Source organism: Molossus molossus, unplaced genomic scaffold, assembly GCF_014108415.1.
Source record: "Molossus molossus isolate mMolMol1 unplaced genomic scaffold, mMolMol1.p scaffold_m16_p_8, whole genome shotgun sequence".
Lineage (NCBI taxonomy): Eukaryota > Metazoa > Chordata > Mammalia > Chiroptera > Molossidae > Molossus > Molossus molossus.
Genome location: NW_023425402.1, coordinates 98,402,231 through 98,424,131, shown reverse-complemented (window position 1 = coordinate 98,424,131; position 21,901 = coordinate 98,402,231).

Below are 21,901 nucleotides of genomic sequence, written 5' to 3'. Positions count from 1 at the left end.
AGGGGATTTGGAGAGTGAGTAAGATCCACAGGTCATTCAGTAAACAACTATGAAATTAGTGCTTGCTTGTGTTAGGGCACATTCCGTGGCGGTGATTCAAGGATAGAAACCAGTTCTGGCCTTTAAGAGGATCACAGTATAATGCAGGAGACAGACAAGTGACTCAACCATGACATTTATGTGTGCCAAATCTGACATAGAGATAAGAGCAGGTTGCTGGGCTTGGGCAGCTCTAGGTCAAGGTAGGAAGAAAGGCTGGTTTGCTTCTGCCTGGGGTAGGAACTCCCAAATCCGGCTTCCTTGGCAAACAGTACAGGAGAAGCAGAGCAGGGACATCGAAATGAACAAGACTACCGGGGGCAGCTGAGCTTCTGTCACTGTACTAAGTGGCCCCGATTATAATTTGTGCAGAAAAAACCCTGTTTTGGTCTCTTTTGACTGGGGAGTCACTGTAGTATCCATTACTTTATTGGTTATTTTCTGTCCTCATTTATCCTCACCCACCAGCTCTCCTGGCCATCTCCACCTTCAAGTTAATGGATTTCCATACAGGGCACCCCTCTGCTGTATGAGGCATGGAAACTAAGTTAGGGTTGCCTCAGGATAAATGGGGTTACTGTCAGGCTGTTTACTGTGGATTGTCAAGGGAGTGGGCACTGGCTGCGGAGATCTCTGCTGGGGCTCCCATCCCGCTGCAGCTGCAGCACAGGTCACGGTCGACGTGCACAGCAGCATCCCTCCCACGGGCCGGTGGAAGGATGGACATTCTGAGGCTTGCTTGGTTCCGGGAATCTTTTTTAGAAGGTAGTCAGTAGAGTGGCTAAAAGCAAGGGCTTTGGCTCCAACACTCGTTAACTGAATGATCCTCGGCTACAACACTTCCTCATGCCTCAGTTTTTTCATCTGTAAAATGAATCCCAACTTCGTTAGAGTCAAGGAAATAATTAATAGAAGGCAACAAGCACAATGTTTGGTACACAGTGAGAGGAAAATACATTTAATTCTTTTTTTTATGCAATATAATGATACCCTCTCGCCGCTTCTATTGTTTGAACAAGGCATACCCCCTCCGTGACCCTCACGAGGCCCTATTTCCACACTGTGGTAAAAGGGCCAGCTCCCTTGGCTTCTGAGTCTGGGTGTGGCTAATAGTCCGAGGAGGTCAGCTTGTGTTCTACCTTCTTCCTTCCTGTCCTCTTCTGAAGTTGATGGGAACCTCCTCAACTACACGCCTCTCTCGCCACACCCCTTGTTCTCTGTCCTGTAGCGTTCCCAGCTGTATGTGGGTGGTTTTCTTTCTTCCCTCAAATTTCGGTTTCTGGTCCTCCTGATGGGGTGAGTTCTTCCCTGAGTTTGTTGATGTGCTCGCTGTCCTTTGTCAAAAACCCTTTGTTTTTTGTGGCATGCCCCGGGCCAGAAAACCAAACCCTGCTTTTTAACACCCTGTAAAGGCCAGCTGTTCGCTCCTCATTTCTTTTCTTTTCCAAAGCTGTGAAGTTTCAATCTAAAGAAGAAATGTAAACACCTTCTAGCCCCCAGAGCAACCTACCAAGGACTGGAGAGGCAGTCTAGATTTCTCCCCAGCTGTCAACTTTCAAAAGGGAATTCTAGAGTCATCTAAAAATGCTTTAATTAATTTTGATTGTTTTAACGTAGGAGTTCTAAATAAGCTAATTTAAAATTTGTCTTTCAAGGGAAATTAAACTCATTTATGTATCATCATACATAGTAATTGTTTTAAGTACTGTTTCTAGAATATCAATATTATATAGAAAATATATTTTTAAAGCATATTAAACTTATTTCGAGTATAATCCCCAAATCAAACTGGAAATTTAATTTGTAGGAAAATGAAAACACTATAAAGACTTGTTGAACTCTACCTACATGCAATTTGTAGAATGTAATTAAGCATCTAATTGCCTGAGTGTATAACCACAGATGCATGACTGTTTCTCACTACTTTTTCCAGCCTTTTCTGTGGAACAGAAAGCAGTCTTGACAGTAAAGTGGTGACCATTCCAGTCCACAGAGCCTGTGGCAGTCCATCATGGGCTCCACTGCCCTTTGCCCATAAGTAATAAAAGGGGATCATTGTCTACATTTCAACTCCCCTGTTGAATGTTCCCCAAGTACTGGTCTAAAAGTTCAGAAGTACAGCAACTGAATTGTGCCGTTTAGGGCTCCAAGTGTGGCGGTGGCAGCCTCGGATCCGAGTGGGGGAGCCCTGAGGGTAGAGGCCTGCCTAGTTCTCGCGGAGGGCGCTCCCTCGGTGGGCGTGGACGCGGAGGTGGGCGGGCGCGCGGTCGGTGGGCTGGCCACCTTTCTAGTCCACAGCACGTCTCTCCCTGGCAGCAAAACCACGCAAAAAGCTCCAGGGAGCTAAGTGATTTGTTTTCAGTTCCCCTGACCTGTCAGAATATCCACCTGACCATAGAAAAACATGTACTGTCATTTCCTAAACCTGATTGTGAATGCCAGCATCTCTAAAGTAGGACCGAATTCCTAGGATGAAAATAGACCTCCCAGTTCTCTACATCTTGACCTGATGGCCCCGTAGGGCAGAGAGACTGCCTTCGAGGCCCGCCTGCTGGTGGACTGGCGAGAAGGCCCAGCCAATTCAGTGTGCAGATTTCCTTGTGCGTATGGATTATGGCCGGCTGGCTGGGCGATTAGCTTATCATCAAGGAAATGGAATCAGCCATTCCGTGGATCAGTGAGCTTTGCTCTGATCCCTGGCTGGAGAACATAATACATTTATTTTTAAACTCTATTCCTTGCCCCAGGCACTTAACCTGGGAAAAATCTATTATTGTTCTAAGTTGAACCAAAGACTAATTTATAAGTCCCTTTGGTGGGACCACTCAAGCCTCCCTGACAGTTGGGGGAACAGGAAAGTGAGAAGCATGCCCTGGCTGTGTGGGCAGAACAGAACAACTTCTTAGGTTTGCAGAGCTTCAGGGGTTGCCACAGGCCAGCACTCTTGAACAGAGGGAAGTCCATCACTGATGAAGGGTTCATCCCTCGCTCTCTGTCGCGAATAGCCTATGGGAGGGGCTCCGCTTACCGAATGCAGGAGTAGATGAATTCGTGGATGATTGTGAATGTTCATGCAGAATGTACCCAAAGGGCTATCAGTTGTAGCTTATCAACAGCATATTGCAACAAATACTCCTTATCATCAGTAGGATATTGCAACACATGCTCCAAAGCCTCTCGTTTTGTTTCATTTCATCAGTTTCAGCCAGGATGCGTTGGGCCTAGAAGAGCAGAGGGAAGCCGGGACTTCATTGTACAAAGCCCATTCAGCCAAACGCCGGCTTTTTGACATTCAACCGAATTTGCAGCCAAGCCTTCCTGTTATTCTAACTTCTCATCCACTTCTGGGAAAGGTGTTCAAATGTATTTCCAGAACTTGAAACTAGCCAATGTCCCGGACAACTGCAATTAGAATTAGAGAAGTTTAAAACTTGGGCCCAAATAATAACATGACCACTAAAAGAACAAATAAACCAACCCAAAGGCACTCTGCTCAATGGTTTGAAAACTTAACCTACAAGGACACCATTGAAATCAAGAGTACATTCTAGGTCCCCAGCAATGCAAACAAGAAACTGACCATCAGAAGAGCTTGCAAGGGCTCAGACCGGAGTCCTTCTGAGCCAGCCATGCAGGAGATGGCAAGTCTGATTGTCCACAGCACCCACTAAGTCTTAAGTCTCTGATCCTCTGGATAGCCACCCATTGCCAGGCCTCCTTTCGGTGCTGTGCTGACTCTGTGCAGGCTCCAGTTTCCCTCATGGAACAAAGCCCATGCAACGTTGATGTGACTCCCAGCGTCCCCAGCAACCAAACAACACCTCTGTACCGTCCGTCGGCCTGCCTCCTGCTGCACAGGGTGGGTCTGCAGGTCTTAAGAGGAAAAGCTGTGTGCCAGGCTGGTGACAAAGACTGCCCACTCTTGCCATCCCCCTCAAATCATATATATCTCACACACACACACATATATATATATATATGCTGGACTGTCTACAAAAAGCACATGTTTTCTTTGTTAGCTCAGGGCTTTACTTTGCACTATTGAAAATTTTATTCTTGCTCTTCTGCTTGGTTTCTGACATATTTTTTTCTTCCCTCTGGGTTTTGGCATGTCCCGTGTTTTCTTTTTTTATCTGTCTCTCCCTGCTCCCCTGCCTCATCCTTCACCGTGCGTGCTCTCCGGCGTTAGACAGCTGGCTGGCTGGCTTTCTTTGTGAATTACATTAAGAATACAAGCTTTAGTTTCACTCCTTTAAAGGTCCCCTGAGTGCTCGCCTCTCTCCCTCTATTGTATTATCAGAGTCAGTTCAGTTCTGTTTGGGGGTCATTCTGCCCTCTCTCCAGGGGACTCTTTCAGCATCTGTGTTGATTCTTCTGAACACATCCACGCGCGCACACACACACACTCACATGCACACGCACACACACTCACAGGCACACGCACACACACTCCTTGCTTGACTAATTGGCCGGAGCTATCCTGGGGGTTTCTGTGGTCTTAGAGGCCAGTGTGATTGAATTGGCATTTTGGGACTCTTAAACTGAGCACGTTTAAAAGGTTGATTTAGAGAGAGCTTAGACAAAGGCTCTTTTAATTACGCTTTCCTCTGCGCTGCCAGCGCATACTGCTGTAGCCTGTCAGAAGCCGTCCCACAATCGTTAGGGGGCCAAGCCATTAGGTGTTCCTGCTTACTCTGCAAATATAACAGGCTTATCACGTAGAACTCTGTCTCCAGCTGGTTTAAAATGTAGGTGGTGCCAGTGGGTAGCAGCTGTTACAGGCTGGGGAGCCAGGAGACAGTGGGGACAAGGAGGTCAGAGTTGACAACTCTGTACAGTATAAGGCACCCTTCCCTTCCTCCACCCCAGTGGCGGAGGGTTCTGAAGGGCAACCTGCCTCCCAGGGTCCCCAGATGCCACCTCCCCTTGCCTGCCAGGTCCCCGGCCAGCCTCTCACTGGCTTTCAACACATGGGACCAAAACACTCAGTCACGTTGCAGATAATGAATAATTCATACATTTGTAATTCAAATAGTCATAGTGATGCATAATTCAAGTGAAAAGCTGTTATTGTAAATGCGAGGGAAATGGATTCATTTCAGAGATTTTTGAAATAAAATGTTAAATTATTATTTTCCTTAGGTTTTCGGGTTGGAGCAGCCTGTATTTTTGCAGCTGTTTTGTCTGAATTGGTGTTGGGCTGACTGGCTTTGCCACAGTGTTGATCAGATAGGGCAGTGCTGACGGTTGGGATATTTCACTCAATACCAAGTCCCAAGTTGCTTTTTGCGTCCTGAGAAATGAAGTTAGTGTAGACGGTCTATTTGTTCCCTCTCCACGGCCATGCCTACTCCCTGCCTCAACTTTGTTCGCGGCTTTAAAACCAATAACATTTTAAAACAACACAAAAAATAAAGAGACTGGTATAATGACCCTCTATGTACCCATCACCCAGTCATAACAATGGTCAAGGTACCCCCTTTCATCCCCGTAGACTACTTTAAAGCAAATTTTACATTAAAAACAATCATTGTATCTGTTGCATCTAGTACACTTTAGCATGTGAGCAGTCCTGGACTTTTAGGAAGAACAGTTCCTATGGCCCATATCATACCCAAGGTCCAGAAAGACCCCCTCATTGGTGACATGCTTCGGGGGCAGTTGTAGTTTCATGGAAGTGGAGGGCAAGTAGCAACTTGGCCTCACCCCCAGTGACATGTGACATCACAGAGGAAACCAGTCCCTTGAAGGAATGCCCTGAAGTGCCTCCTCTCCCCTCCCCTCAGGCGGTGGCCTGGCATCGTGGGAATTTGCCTTGTCTGCTTGTTGGTTGTAACATGACTCTCTTTCTCTTTGAGCCCATATCAAGTTTTTTAAGTCTCTCCTATTAGCCTACGGCTGGGACATCAAGGAGCCAGAATTTTCACAAGCGAGCTTCTCTCGTTTTTCATATTTTCAATACAGAGTAGATTATAAAAGTTGTGGTTAGGATGATCAAAGGTTACTGAGCACAGCAATGAGTGTCATTTAAAAAAACTGACCCTGGACATAATACTTCGTCGTGTCCAGGAAAAGTTTGAAGAATTTGTTTACCATTTCTAATTTCTGTAATTCAGAGAACATGGCAGGGAAATAAAAAAACCCTCTCTAAATTTAATACAAAATGCTGCTTACAAGGATGAGCCTGGCTTTCTATAATATATATGTTCCTGAAAAACTATGTATAGACCGTCTTGTTTTGTGCTTTTTGAGGGGGGAAGGGAGCAGTAAATAATTTCTGTTGAATCTGTTGTTCTCCACAGGGATTTTGCAATAAATCTGAGAAGCAAAGAACTCTTAAAAAAAAAAAAAAAAGGGTGAAAACCTTCATTCATTCATTCATTCATTCATTCATCCCTCAAACCTTTTTGAGCTCTAATTATCTCGTTGATGTTCACATTTTATAAATTTGGGTTTGGGTACATCTAGCATTATCAAGTTAGCATTTTGTTTTTCTTAACAATGAACTCACTGAACACAATAACTGACGTTCATCACACTGGGATAAATACCTGATGTTTGTTGTTATACTTACTGTCGTACACAAAATAGTGTTAAGTGAGAAGGCACTGCTCTGTGGTGGGATTTGAAGGGTCCAAGATCTCTGGCGTCCCTAGCTCTCTGCTTTTGCAATTAAGACAACATTAAGAGCCCTGGCCAGTTTGGCTCAGGGGTTAGAGTGTCGGCCTGTGGTCCAGAGAGACCCGGGTTCGGTTCCCACTCAGGGCGTGTACCTTGGTTGCAGTTTGTCCCCGGCCCTGGTTGGGTTGTGTGGGTGGCGACCACTTGATGTGTCCCTTTCACGTCGATATTTCTGTCTCTCTCTCTCTCCCTCCCACTCTATCTGAACAAAATATCAAAAAATGTCCTTGGGTGAGGATAAAAAAAAAAAAAGACAACATTAAGATAAAACAGTTCTTACCTGGGAAAGGTAGCTAATGCTATTATATATTTCTAAAACAGCAAATTGTCCTGCCAGAGTGCAGCTGGTGGTGTGAGGTTCCCAGAGCAGAGACCTGAGGCAGTGGGGACTGGGCATGAACCCGGGGACTGAACAGGATCATGAATGTCAGTTATGGTACTTATGCCTAGCCACACACACACACACACACACACACACACACTCACACACCCACCCCTGAGGTCTAATATGGACCACATCTTTTGGAGTCACTGAGGAATGGAAGGAGATGGGTCCTCACATTCCCTTCATAGCCCGCTCTTTGATTCACTCCCTGCACACAGCCAGGCCTTAGCTGGAGGCATTTCCTGTGTCCCTGAGGCCAGGGCAGGCAAGTCACACGTTCCAAGCCAGGACCCCCTGCTGTACCAAACAACAGTCTCAGCCTTGCTCGGCTAGAACCCCAAATCCCCTCACCTTCTGGTTGAATCTAAGCCTGATTTAATTAGAACTCTGTAATTTCCTTTCGTGCTTTTATGAACTGCGTTTGTACTTTGTCAGCTTGAACCCCAGTGCCGGCTTTGGAGCTTCTGAGAGGAAAGACCTCAGCGGCACTCAAGTCCCTTCCACTTCCGCAGCCGCCGCCGCCTGCTTGTTTTCCTTGCTGACCCTCCTTGCACTCGTAATGCTTTGATCTTGGATTCGTAGCTGTTAATATTTGGCTTCTCAAATTCTGCTTGTTTTTAGAATACTTGAAATGCTATGCTCTGTTTTCTTGCAATTCCTAAGCAATGGGGCTACCTAACACCAAAACACAGTTTTTCGTGTACAGGCTTCCGCTGGGAACAGGTCCTGTTTTTTGCTGACTGCATGGTGACTTTAGTATTTAGATAGAGTTTATTGGGAGGATGAGTGAGACCCTTCCACTTTAAAAATTGTGTCCTCTGTCATCAGCTTTGGAACAAATAAAATTCTCATTACTATTTTAACAGGGTGATTGATTCATAGGGGGAGAGAAGCCCAGAGGGAGGCCCCCCAGGTATGGCACAGCCTGGCTCCGAGCCTGCTGCCAACTTTAGGAAGACACGAAGATATTTGCCTTGTTCCTGGCTCAGCCTGGTATCCTCTGGGTCATGTTCAATAACTTTAGATTGCGTTTGAAATCTGGCAAATTCCAAAAAGTTTCCCTAACATACTGAGTTTTTTACTTTTTCTTTTCATTAATTGATCTATATTCTTTTCCTTCCCAGTTTTCTGATGTATAAATTGGATTTTGTTATGGAAAAGCTTTAAAACATAGGTAGATTTTGAAGACCTTTAAGCAACTTCTCAAGTTGGTATTTCTGGCTTTTCAAAGATTCGTATCCCTATGGTTTGCTTTTACAAGTAATTTCACAAGCAATTTCATACCCTCCGTTTCCATTGTTTGGCACTGGACACCCCTCAAAGCAGGGACAGTGGCTTTTGACTGTTGTTCTATTTGTACATAGCACATAAAGGTTATAAATATATTTTAGCTAAAAATACCAGCTTTGAAAAAGCATTACTAGAAATTATAAGCACGTGATTAAAATTCAAATTGCAGAGAGAGACTGATTAACCCCAACATTCTATGTCTACAAAGAAATGAAAAATGGCCAAAGAGCCTCGTATGCTATCTATTACACTGACATTTTCTAAAAAATATATGTGTGTTGGAGAAAATACCTAAATTCTTTTGTCAGTTCTCCTTTTATTTTTCAAGAATCTGCCTAACTCCCACATAAAGGTATGTAGGGCAGCGTTAATCTATGTATCAACCTGTCCATGATTTTAAAAGGCAGAGCAAAGAATCTTCTCACCCTGCCATTTTCAGACTAGTTTCTTCCTGTTGCTCTTTTGTTGAAGACGTGTGTGCTCTCCCTCACCCCTGTAGCACTGTGGGCTGGCACGCATCCCTGGATGGGCACCAGACTCCAGCGGGATGAGTGTTTCTTTCATGTAATCTGAGTGAGAACCACAGTAAGTGGTGCTGCAAGTTACACTAGACCAAGGATTACCAGGAGCAAAAGGAAAACAGCATCCAGCATCTCAGAGTTCAGCCCAGGAACCACTGATAAGCAGTCAGCATTGGGCAGGACAGTTGAAGATTTAGGGGGGAAAAACCCATGCAATTTAACTTGATCTAGGGAAGATTTTTTTTTAGAGGTTCAGAGAGCAATGTTAATAAATTTTTGCTAAAAATAGAGCATCTCTTCCAAAAAAGGGAGACTTTGGTTATCTTCCAAAATGACTGGGTTACTCCATTGTAAGATAATACTTAAATGCAATTAGCTCCTTGTACTGTTCGAAGTGTGTGCCAGAAACACAGGGTCACATCTCGTTCGTTATCACCTTCCCCAGCTCGTGGGCCGCTATAAACATCACTTTCTTCCAAGGTCAGCTGTCGTTACTACACAGAGAACTGTCTAGGTATATTTAACTTTGGGGATGGGCCCAACATGCCACTTTAAAAGATGATCGTATTGTTTTTCCTGCTTTCCATTTCTGAAAAGGCGAGGCTTTGGCCAGTGGGTACTCGACATATCTGGCTGCAAATTGGTTGCTGGGAGCCAGGCAATGTGGTGCCTAATTTCAGCATTCACTTAAGTAAAATTATTTATGACAGTCCCTACAGCTTTGTTTTCTTTCTTTCTTTCTTTTTCTTCTTTTCCTAAAGGGGCAGATGTGCGGTCTCAGCTGGATCGAAGGAATATTTGCATTCAGCCTCAGCTGCTGATGAGTTTAAAGCACAGCCTTGAAGGTTGAAACCAGGTACGGCGTATAAGAAACTGAATCAAGTGTCCGGAAGATGGGAAGCATTCATCGAAAACATCACTAAATCAAGTCTGTCAAATAATCACAGAGCTTACCATTTTTTTACACAAGCAGCTGAAACAACGTCGGAAGAACTCTAAACCGACAGGGTCTTGTGATAACAACAGCCACGGAAAAGCCGCATCATAGAGAGCTGAGAAAACTGTCATTTCTCACCATCCAAGTTTGCATTGCAAATTGAAAGTATGTTCCAACTGGCTAGGATGGAGCCGAGAATCTGGACCTGACTTTACGAGACGGCCAGACCATGAAGAGCAAGGAACACAGCCTCCAGTTTGGAAACTGATGGCGTTCTAAAGCCATTGCATGTCAGATCTGGAGGAGCCTTTGGAGATCAGTGGCTCTAATTCTCTTTGGTCTCATGATTCTGCAAACGAAAACAAAGGAGGCGCAGGGAGAGGTCATCTGAGATGTCCTCATTGATAGGTCAGAAAATTCTGAGAACCAAATTCCACAGCACAAACTCAGAACAGGCTCTGTTGTGTGTACTAAACAGTGTGGATGAAGTTCCATTTTCTCACCCAAAAGCTTTTTGAGCTGAAATATTTTTTTGTTATTAATAAGACAGGTTTTTTTTTAGTTTAGTTTATAATTTATGTTGCAGGGCTGTTGCTATTCAGCAAAAAAGACTTTTCCCCCTCTTATTAGACTTGATCTTAGTTCAGAAAATGAAACTGCTGCAGAAAGTAATAAATACAAGGCGTAGTTTTCACAATCTAACAGAGAGATGGATTTATGGTACTTTTGATGTTCTTGTTTACTTTGCTCTTTAATTAGTAATTTCTAACAGATGTGATATAGATTATTTAAGAAAAACGATTCCAGCAAAATAGCGTTTCTATACAGAACCTGAGGTGTGTGCGCACATGCTTGTGAGAGAGACAGAGACAGAGAACATTGCACCGCAGCCTGTGGCCATGCATCGGCAAGACAAGTATGGGTAACAATTCTGATCACCCATGAGTTTCCTATTTGCAAAAGAAGTAACTGTCACATACATTTATGTGGTCAAGAGAGGGTGAGTAACTCTCCTCAAATATGCTAATGGGAATGGAAATCAGGAGTTGGAATACTGGCATTTCTAAATGTCAGACCTGGGCTCAGATAATCAGGAGGTCACTTCTCTCTTGCTTTCTTTCTTTCTGGGGTTGATGACCTAGTAGGACTTATTCTACTTAAACTTTATGAAGAACTGTTTGACTACCTCCTCCCTAGAATAAAGAGACTTTTACTCAGTAGGTTAAATGCTGCGGTTAGAGAGTGTGCTCATTCTTTCATGGTGGGGGGACAGAGACAGACAACGTCCGGTCTCAGGGGTTCTCCCTCGGCTAGCTGTAGCAGTGGCTCTCAAAGTGTGACCTGTGAATCCTTGGGGGTCTCCAATCCCTGTAAGGGAGGTTCATGAGGTCAAACTATTTTTATGCACTGAGAGGTTATTCGCCTTTTTCACTGGGTTGGCTTTTGCCCTGAAGATGCACTAACAATGGTGGCGAGACTGCGATGCTGTAAGTTAAGGGCACTGGCCCCCAACGGGACCAGCAGTCCTTGTGTCTTCACTGCCATGCACTTGCTTATAAAAGATGCCAGTTTCACTTCAGAATGCCCCAAGGAAGCGGTAAGAAGGGCTGGTTGCATTCATCTTGATCCTCTGTTACAGGTCTTTTTCACATTTTGACGACAGGGAAGTACACACGAAGCAGGCACTGCACACAGATGACCCACCGTGTTCTCCAGGAAAGACACCTCTGGGGTTGTTTGCCTGAGTCACGAGCTTAACTCCTGCGTTTTCAGGGAACACCATTTTTACGTGAAAGAATGACAGGCAAACTGCTTATTCTGACTTGGACGTAGGGCAGATGTTTTCTTGAACATGAACTAAGCGAGCTGACATTTCAAGAAAAATAACTGACAGTATTTGTTGCTAGCGGTAAAATGCAAGCTTTCAAGGGAAAAGTCAATGTTTAAAAACCTTTTATCTTCCACTGTGGGCTTGACAGCTGCCCAAACTCCAGTAGTTTTCTCAGGAGATTCGTTGTGATTGTAACAATGGGGATACTTTATAATGAAATGTGCCAACATTTGGAAGACCTGAAGAACTCAGTAAGTTTCCAAACGACCAGTTTATGCTACAAAATCATGTATGGGTTCATAGTAAAATCTAGTCTGATGGAGTTAAAGTAAAAGAATGTGAATGGATAATTAATAATGCATTCAGATTCCACTTGCAGCTCAATTTTTTTTTTTTTTAATTACCACTTGTTGAGTTTTGGTATGGTATCAAAGAGGATATCCAGTTATCTGAAAAGGTCTTTTCTAACCACATATCTGTATAGAGCTGGATTTTCTTTACATATTTCAACCAAAACAACATATCACAACAGATTGAATACAGAGGAAGATATGAGAACATGGGCAGTCACTAAAGAGATTTGTAAAAATGCACATCTCTCAGTCATTCTTTAAAATCATGGTTATGCTTTGTGCAAATGGTATTTATTTAAACACACAATGGGGTTATTATTTTTGATGAATTAATCAATAGTTTAGCAATTTTCTAGTTTTAAATTCTAAAATGGAAAATATCAGTAGATATGACCCACATAAACAAAAGCTGTTTGGGGTCCTCAATAAATTTTAATACTGTAAAGCAGTCCTGAGATTTAAAAAAATTGATAACTGCTGGTGCACAGGCTATATATAGTAAGGGTGTCTTAAGGCCCTCAGATCTATTATAAATACACTTGGAAACTATCAAAAGGAACAGAAGAATCTGGGGAGTGGGAGACGGGGAAGTTTCTTTGAAATAAGGGTGAACTGTTACCAGGATAACACACAAACACCTAAGATTCTGGGGGTAAATCAGGTCACTGATTGAAAATCAAGGTAACATGAAGTAGCACATAACTTCACAAAGGGTCTCCTTCCCTTGGTTGGACCTAAATGCCTTTTCCAGCTCTCCATTTTAAAACCGGAATAGAGATGAAGGGGGCAGATTCTAAATGAACAGACTCAGTTGGCGCCTCAGCAAGGCTGCTTGGCCAGCTGTGCAATCCAGGCAAATCTCAGAGGCCATCTCAATCTCTTTATCTGCAAAATGGGATAACAACTCCTAGAGTTGCTAGGTATAAAGTGTGGCATTGTATTTGTATATACCTGACCCAATGCTAGGCATGTGGTACGTGTTCAATAGATATTAGTGGGTCAATTAAACACACACGCACGTGCACACCCACACACACTAACAAGAGGAGAATATGAAACACCCAGGAAAACAAAAGTTAACATCGAGGAAAGATCTGGTACAGCTATGCAAATGGTGGCCCTGCCTCATCGAAAACAGGTTTTCTAGCTGTGAATCTCCCGGGCCCTCGTGGTTTGAGTTTCGGGAAGGGTTCTGGGGGCCTCTTTACCTTCTGGCTGTCACTGATGCACCCCTTGCCCCCACAAACATTCCCCAGAGACTGTTGCCATTAGAAACTGAGCAAGTGACAGTAAAAGACGGTTTCTAAAGCAAAGATGAGCGACCCAAAGAGAAAGTTCGCGAGTTTCCTGGACACAGCCCTCTCCTTTCTAAATCTGGTTTCTGCTGGCAGGACGCTAGCAGTCTCTTTTCTTTGCAGTCAGGGATTTTAACGACATTTAAAAAAGTACTAGGTTTCCCTTCTCTACTCATTAGTGTACATTTCCCAGGCCTCTCTACCAGCTTAAAACACAAGGTCGCAGAAGATCCCTTTCCCAGAAACATTGGCTGTTTCCTGCCTTCCAGGGGATCTCGATGAGCTTGCTCTGCAGAGACAAACTCATGGTCAGGCTGTCCCTGCTCCAGAGAGCGCGGTGAAGACAGCTGCCTCCGGAGCCCTGCGGGCCGGCTCCCTATCTTTACCAGCTGCGGGAGCCTGGAGGAGCTAACTTCTCTGAGCCTCAGTCTTCCCATCTTAAGAAAACGAAAGCAGTGTCCCCTACCCCACCCCACCCCCACCATGGATCCTGGCTTCTGAGAGCACAGCCCCTTCTGGAACTGGAAGTGTGGCCCCGTCTTAGCCTGTTTTGCTGCAAGGACCAGAGACCCAACTTGAACTAGTGTAGGCACAGATCTTGATGTTTTTTTTTTCAAGCTAATGTCACTCTTTTTTTCAAAATCTTCTTTTAAACTTTGATTCCAAATTAATCTTTTTTCCCGAATAAGCATTTTAATAAATCGTTTTCACCCCTGAATGAACATTACTTTTTTCCCCCTGAATAAATATAAAACATGTGCAATGTTCTTTTGGCATTCTGTAAGAATACGTGTTCTGTGTGGCCAAGAACCAATTTACTCAAGTACCAAATTTACTACAGGGTGTTTTAGGGAGTGTAGGAAATGAGCTGTTGAAGGCTAACGATAAGCTTTCTCTTCTGAGTGGAAATGGCTCGTCTAAGCAAGGATCGGGCTAATCACTGAGTGCAGAAATCCCCAGCGAGCAGCTGAGGACGGCACCAGGTTAGCATGCGAGTCTGCTGCGACAGCCACTCGGGCTCATTCTGCGCTCTGGCTCTGCCACCAGTGGCCTCCATTCTCAAGGTCACATCCTGGTCTAACACTGTTGTTCCTGCTCCAGCTGTAGACTCCACATTTGTATTCTAGGCGGCAGGAAGGAGGAAAGGGGAGCCCCATAAGGATTCCTTCCAGAAGTTGCATAAAGCGCTTCAGATGAAAACCCATTGAGGAGGACTCAGTCACATGGCTACCTCTCTTATCAAGAGAGTCCGGAAAATGCAGTTTATATTCCAGGCAACCATGTGCAGACTGGAAATGAAGGAGGGTTCTGTCACTACAGAAGAAGGGGAAAACGGGTATTGGGAGGCGAGTCGCAGCCTCTGTCACCAGCAGTTTGGGTGCTGATCTCACCACGGGTGGGGAGCTGTGGGCCAGGCGTGGCTGGCAGACTCTGTGCTGAGGGCCAGGTAGCAAGTATGACAGGCTTTGCAGCCCCGTCGTCTCTGCTGCCCCGCTCAGTTCTGCTATTGCAGCGGAACCGCACAGACGATATGGAAATGTGCGTGGCTGGATCCGGTGCTCAGGCCTTACTTTGCCTTCTCCGGGCTAAGCAATAATACCCAAATTAACACTGATTCTCCACTTGCTATGTGTGTGTTGGGCACTGTGCTGAACACCTCACAGGCATTTTCTTTTCTTTATTTTGACATTTATTAGTATATTTTAATATAAACAAATTTTCTCCTCCAATTTTTATTAATTTATTTTTGTTACAGATGTTTCTCCTCCACCCCCCAGACCCCCTCCTTCCCATACCCACCACCTCCCTAGCATTGTCTATGTCCATTGGTTACATATACATGCATATAAGTTCTTTGGTTCATCTCATCCATCCCCCCCACCCCCTTCCTCCCTACTCTGAGGTTTGTCAGTCTGAACCATATTCCTTTCTATGTCTCTGGGTCTATTTCGTTCATCAGCCTACCTCGTTCATTATATTCCACAAATAAGTGAGGTCTCCTAGTGGCAGGGCATGACTACAGGTGAGCATGGATTGTTGGGACTGCCATGCACGGCCACGAGACTGTGATGAGCACGTGGCCCCGTAAGGCTGTGCAGTGCGGAATCTCAGCCAGGGTATGAGGTAGTCTCAGTGTTAGGAGAGGGCAGAAAGAAGCAGCATTCCGGAAGCCAGGAAAAGCCTGGCTGAGTTGGGAGGTAAGACAGAAACCTCAGCCTCTGTCAGTGGAGGCGCGAGTCCTAAGAGCTTTGTTTAAATAAAGGCAGATATTGGGTGGGAGGAGAGACTAAGGAGAAAGTCCCCATTTCAGCTCCCGCTGCTGGGGAAATGCTTGAACCCAGCTGAAAGCCTTCTTACTCTGCAGGTTGCTATTTTTCAGCACCCAGCACCTTTGTATGACATGCAAACAGATTTCCCTGGAATGATACTGTGTCCAGGGAGAGTTGTTCAGCTCAGCAAAGCGTGGGTCTGCCCTGGCTTTGTCACCACGAGGCTCAGAGCACCTTTCCAGCTCCTTTATGACTCCCGGAAAGCCACCTGCTTTCTCGACTGAAGGATAATTTGTTAGGAAATTCTGCCATTTGTGACCACATTGATGGACCCAGAGGGCATTATGCTGAGTGAAATAAGTCAGACAGAGACAGACAAATGCTGTATGATCTCATTTAGAGGTGGAATCTAAAAAAAACCCCAAAATCTCATAGAAACAGAGAACAGATTGAAGGCTGCCAGAGGTGGGCTGTTGGGGGGTGGAGGTAATAGGTGAAAGTGGTCAAAAGGTACAAACTTCCAGTTATCAGATAAATAAGTCCTGGGCATGTAATATACACTGTATTGTATAATTAAAAGTTGCTAAGAGAGAAAATCTTGAAAGTTCTTATCATAAGAAAAATAAATTTCTAACTATGTGAGTTGATGATGGTTGTTAACTAAACGTATTGTGGTGATCAGTTCAAACTATATACATATATTAAATTATTATGTTGTATGCCTTGAACAAATACAATGTTATGTGTCAATTATATCTCAATAAAACTTGAAAAAATAAAAAAGATACATCTCAAAAAGGATAAATTATTATTGATGCAATATCTATAATCTGAAAAACAGGGTTTTCAGAGCACTAGTAGGGAGACTATCTCATTTAATTTTCATAAAATCTCTGCAGGGGAGGGTGAACAAAATAAAAGTGATACGTACTGACCTTGGATGCGGTAGGTGTGACGGGCTTGATATTTTGACGTGTGCTCCCTTATTTACAGAGGGAGCAGTGGACTCGGAGATGCTGTAGTTTGCCTGACGACTCACAAGGGGTATGGTTGGAACTTCTGGAATCGGCTTCACCACCCTCTGACGCTGTTCAGCAGGGGGTCCTTCTGGAGGCATGTCAAGGAAGTCAACACTGGTGAATGTCAGGGTGTTCTGAAGAAAACAGATCCTATCCAAACACCAGAGCTACGAGTCCAAAGGAACTGGAGAAGCAGCAGTGGCCATCCCCAAAGAGAACTAACCAATGGAAGAACACCAAGGGCCTCCTGAGGGCTGCAAATCAGGCCTGGACACCTGGTGGCTGCCCAATACATCCATCTTTACTAAGACCTGTGATCATGCTAGAACAATGAAATTAACCAAGACACCTTTGTTGATTTATTCAGTAATATGTTCGACATCACCAATTAGTTAAAGCAAGGCTCTGCTGAGATGCGGGGGATAGGAATAGGAAGGCTGACATTAGTCACTACTTGTCATCAATGCATATGAGCACCTCAGGGTTGACATCCATTCTGATGGGTGGGTATCCACGGCGCACTTCTGGTTAAAGAATCTGAACACCACCACTGGATACAGCAGTAAATGAGTTCTTGCTCTTGTGGGCCTTATATCTTCACGAGAGGAGAGAGTCAATTGAAAAAAAAAATCACCTAAGAAAGGAGTTAGGCAATGATGAGACATAATACAAATAAAAGAGGGTGGTGTTATGAGGGTAACAACTTTTCTACCTTTCATCTTGTGCTTAGTTCACTGTATTAAGGCATTTGATTTTGAATTGAATGAATGCAAATAGAAATTAAATCCAAACTTGTGAAAATGAAATAAAAGCAGCAAAACAACAACAAAAAAAACCCAGGATGGAAGCAACTTTAAGCATGGTGATCCAGAAAGCTGTTTCTGAAAAGGTCATATTTAAGTTGGGACCTAATGTCAGGAAGGACCCAGCCTCTGAGAGAAGGCCGTCTCGTGGAGAGGGGACAGCCACCGTGAAGGCCTGAGGTTGGTGTGTCTGGGGAACAGAAAAAGCCCAGTGTGCTTGGAGAGCAGTGGGTGAAGGAGAGACAGGTGTACATAGGAGGTCAGAAGAAAGGACATGGCTGAGTCCTGCAGGCCCCTGAAAAGGTTTGAATTTTATTGTAAGTCTCAGGGCAGTCATTGGAGGGCTTTAAACAGGGGAGCGACATGATCTGATTTATGTTCTTAAAAGTTCAGCTGGTTGCTGTGTAAAGAATGACTTCTAACTGAGCAAGACTAGATGCAGGGATACTGCTCGGAAGTTTTTACAGTGGCCTGGAGACTGGCGACGCGGACTATGGTGATAGCCACAGCGAGGGAGGGAAGTGGATTGCTTTGGGATATATTGTGTGTATAACGTTGACAGATAATTTGGACATGTTGGAAAGGGAGCGGAATCATGTTTGCCGCCTAGGTTTTTGGCCTGAACAATGGAGATGGAAAAGACCGGGATAAGGCAGGTTTTACATGAAGTTCTGTTTCAGACATGTTAAGTTGAGATGCCTGTTGGGCATTTGAGTCTATATATTTTATGTTCAGGGCCCATGGTATGCAAGGTTAACTACATACATAGTAAACAGAAAGCCACAGTCATAAGATTAGAGAGGATTTCTTAAGGCTCTTGTTCTGGATGTGTGATACGTGTGAACATCAAAGGAAACTTGAAGATGATTATTAATTTTGGAACCTAACATTTGTACAGGAGAGGAGGAGGAGGTGGATTGGGGAAGCCAGCAAGAGTCAGCTTATGAAAGGCCTTGTAAGGAGACAATGGGGCACTATTGAAGGGATTTGAATGGAGAAGGATGTGATCAAATTGAACTTTCCAAGGAAATTGTGGAAGCATCCTGCAGGGAAGATTGGGGGGGAGGGGGGAGGCTGAAATCAAGGTAAATAATGAAAATTTACTGCTAACAGGAGAAAGCTGGTGCTCAGCCAGTGACCCTGTGGAAGAAGAAGGAGTCGATTCAAAAGATTTTCAAAAGATGGGCTTGACTGTACTTGGGGATTTTTTTTGGTTGTGAGGGTGAGAGAAGAGTCCTCACTGACTTGGTGTTTTTAGCCTGGGGGCCTGAGTGGATGCATCATTAAGTGAGATCCAGAGCACAGGTCCTCTAGGGTGGCATGGATGTAATTCTATCCTGTTTTTTTCCATATCAACTCCATGTCCCCTTTTAGTCTGAGGAGCTGATTTGCTTCAGCATTTCCACTAAGTGTTTTCTCATTCAAGAAAGTCTTGTTGAGTGAATTAGAAGAGAGCAAAGGGTGCACCTGGAGGAACATGCCACGTAACAGGCAGGCATAAAGGAGACTTAGCAGGTGGCGGGAGAAGCAGAACTCATAGGAGTCAGCAACCAGCAGACTAGAAAGTGAGGGGATGGTCAACAGCAGTACTCTGTGCCCAGGAAAGTGCAAATGAGACAAGGACTCACAAGTGTTCTTCAGATGAGGGCATCAGCAGCATTAGCCAGAGCAGTTTCATTGATGCGGTAAAGGTGGAAGTCAGGGGTGGGGGTGGGGCAAACATTCAGGACAGGAAGTAGAAAATATTCAGCTAAAAAATCTTGTAGGTAATGTAAACAAAGAATTGAGAGACTTCTCGCTCAAGTTTCTTTGTTTTCCCTGTGAATCAGAAGGAGGCAGATAATGCCTTGAACCCGATGGAAGTAGCATAAAAAGTTAAGATCGGTGGCGAATTGCAAAGACAGGGGTTTTTAAAAACTGAACTTTGAGAAACAGAAGACTTTGATATTCATTTTCCTCTCACCCTGATCTCTAGAATTAGTCTTCAAGGAAACACCTCTTTGCTCAAGTGACTTGAGTTTGAACTTGATTGAACCGAATTGCTGAGATGTGACCTCTTCTACTTCTGGTCACAGAATGAATCTCTGTCAGAAGTCAGTATTAATCCTACAAGGTTGCCTTGGCTCTTGCTACTTAGCTCAGCACCATCAGACTTCAGTTTCATTTAGAATTCCAGGTAAGGCCAGTTGGTTGTTTTCAGTTTGCAGAGTTGATCTGCTTAAGCACTTCCATTAAACACAGAAAAGCTTGGATTTGGGACCCTTGGTCATGGCTGACCCCAGTAGAGACCAGGGAGCGCTGTTAGGATTCTAAGAGCTACCCTTCAGAAAGAGATGCTAAACTTGTATTTCTCCTGATAGATGCTGGTAGCTGTCCAGAGAAAAGCTAAAGTTCCCACTGCTTTTTCCAGAAAGAGTAATGGGGAGCCCTTGTGTTCCAGCCAACAATCCCTCTTCTCAGTAAAACAAATAGGTTCTAAAGTTGGCAGCTTTCTGGGCTGTTGCTGAGAACATAAAGGCTGCTCTGTCTTTCTCTGTGGTAAATACACAGCAAGCGTTTAACTCATTACTAGATAAGTCACACTGAGATGGCTCAGGAGAAGAGGTGTCGGCCACTGGTTTTTAATTTTTTTTTTTACATTGATTAATACATTTCTCCTTTTTTTATGTTTCCCACCCCCAGCTCTATTGATGTTTAATTGACAAATAAAATTGTAATATATTTAAAGTGTACAATGAGATGCTTTGATAAATTTCTCCTTTCTGGACTAATTCAGTCCATGAGAGACACAGATAAATATATTTAATAACAGCAATTAACTAAGGTAACTAATTAGAGAAATAAATAGTTAAAAGTAAAGATGCGGTGAGGTCCTGAGTGTTCACCCACGGTCAGGTTCTCCTCTACATTTCCCAGCTCTCATGAGGCCTGGTGGGGTCATGAACTAACTCTGGCCAACAGGACGGTGGACAGAGATGATCTAGGCCATTTCTAGGTCTGACACAAAATCATCCCACAGGAATTTCTAGCTCTTTTTTTCCTTTTTTGATGACCTTGGAGGTCATTTTCCAGTTGGTATGTATTTAAAATGTAGGAGGGCCACCTAATCTGCTTCAGGCATTATGTGATCAAAAAATAAACTTCCATTGTGCTAAGTCATGGAGTTTTCTTGTTATTGTAGCAAAGGGTATCCTAACCTGATTAATACACAAATCAGATGATATCATCAGGAAAGACAAAGTCTTTTTCAAGTCCCCCAAGGAAACAGACACTGATATGAGACGGGAGGGTTTCCTCTCTCAGAGCTGTCTAGGCAAAGGTCTGCCTTGGCTTTAGGATCATAGTCTAAATATCCATAGAAATTTCCAGAGGTCTTTAAATTTAGTTATTATTGAGGAACATAGGCTACAGTAACAGGTTTCTGACAAAAAGCCAAGACTGTGGCTACAACTTGATGGCAATCAGGAGAATGACTATTTATGTAAAATTTACTCAGGTGCTGGAGTTTTCCAAAGCCACACTAGCCAAGAGTAAACTGTAGTTGTGATCACAGTAACATTCCATGTTTCATGTATAGACCCGCGAACATCTCTTCAAGTGTTACTGGGGGGAGGGGGTGTCCCTAGAGGGTGACCCCGCCCCCCATGCAGTAATGAACAAGTCTGGTCGTCTATAGCTATCAAATGGCATCACTCACATTTTTTTCTTCTTTGTTGTCAGCCCCGCCTCCCCGCACTGTGTCCTAGCATTTCCACCAGGTGTTCCTTCCTGCTCACCCTGGATGTTGCAGCTGCTGAGTATGTCTGAGGTCATTAGGGACCGATCATTGGTAGTTGGGTGTTACTTCTGTTTTTGGTGCACACAGTGAGAACAGTGCGCTCCGAGTCCCCACTTCAATCACTAAGTCAAGCTTGTGTCTCATTCTCTCAACTGTTAGAATATGTTTTACACAGGGGATGTGATATATGCCAGACTCATCAAATCTAGCAGTATTTATAGTGCTAATTGTGAGCCTTCTATTGCACCTATACTTATCAATTACTGAAACATTTTGTTAATGTTGATGTTAGAAGATTACTAAACTGCACCAGGAGATTCTTCTCCATTTCTCTTTGCCCACTCACTCTCTTTGTCCTGGGCTCTTTCCATTTTGTCTGCCTGGCTTCTGGAGGGATGGGATAATGTGGATTAGGAAGCAGAGGTCCAGGGACCACAGTCTGGATAATATCTTTCTACTACATGCCTATGACAAACAGAGCCCCAAACTCAATGGCACACTCTGAACCTGGAGCTACATCTTGGGGTCTTCAGACAAAGACCTAGCTTCGTGAGGTATGCGTCATCTCAATCTGCTTCCTGAAACCACAGCAAACAAGTTGGTATGTGAAGGCTGGCCCTGCTTGGGATTGTCCCTGTTGTTGTCATTCTTGTTAAAACACTCAGTACAACAATCAGTACATATGTTTTGCAGGGATGA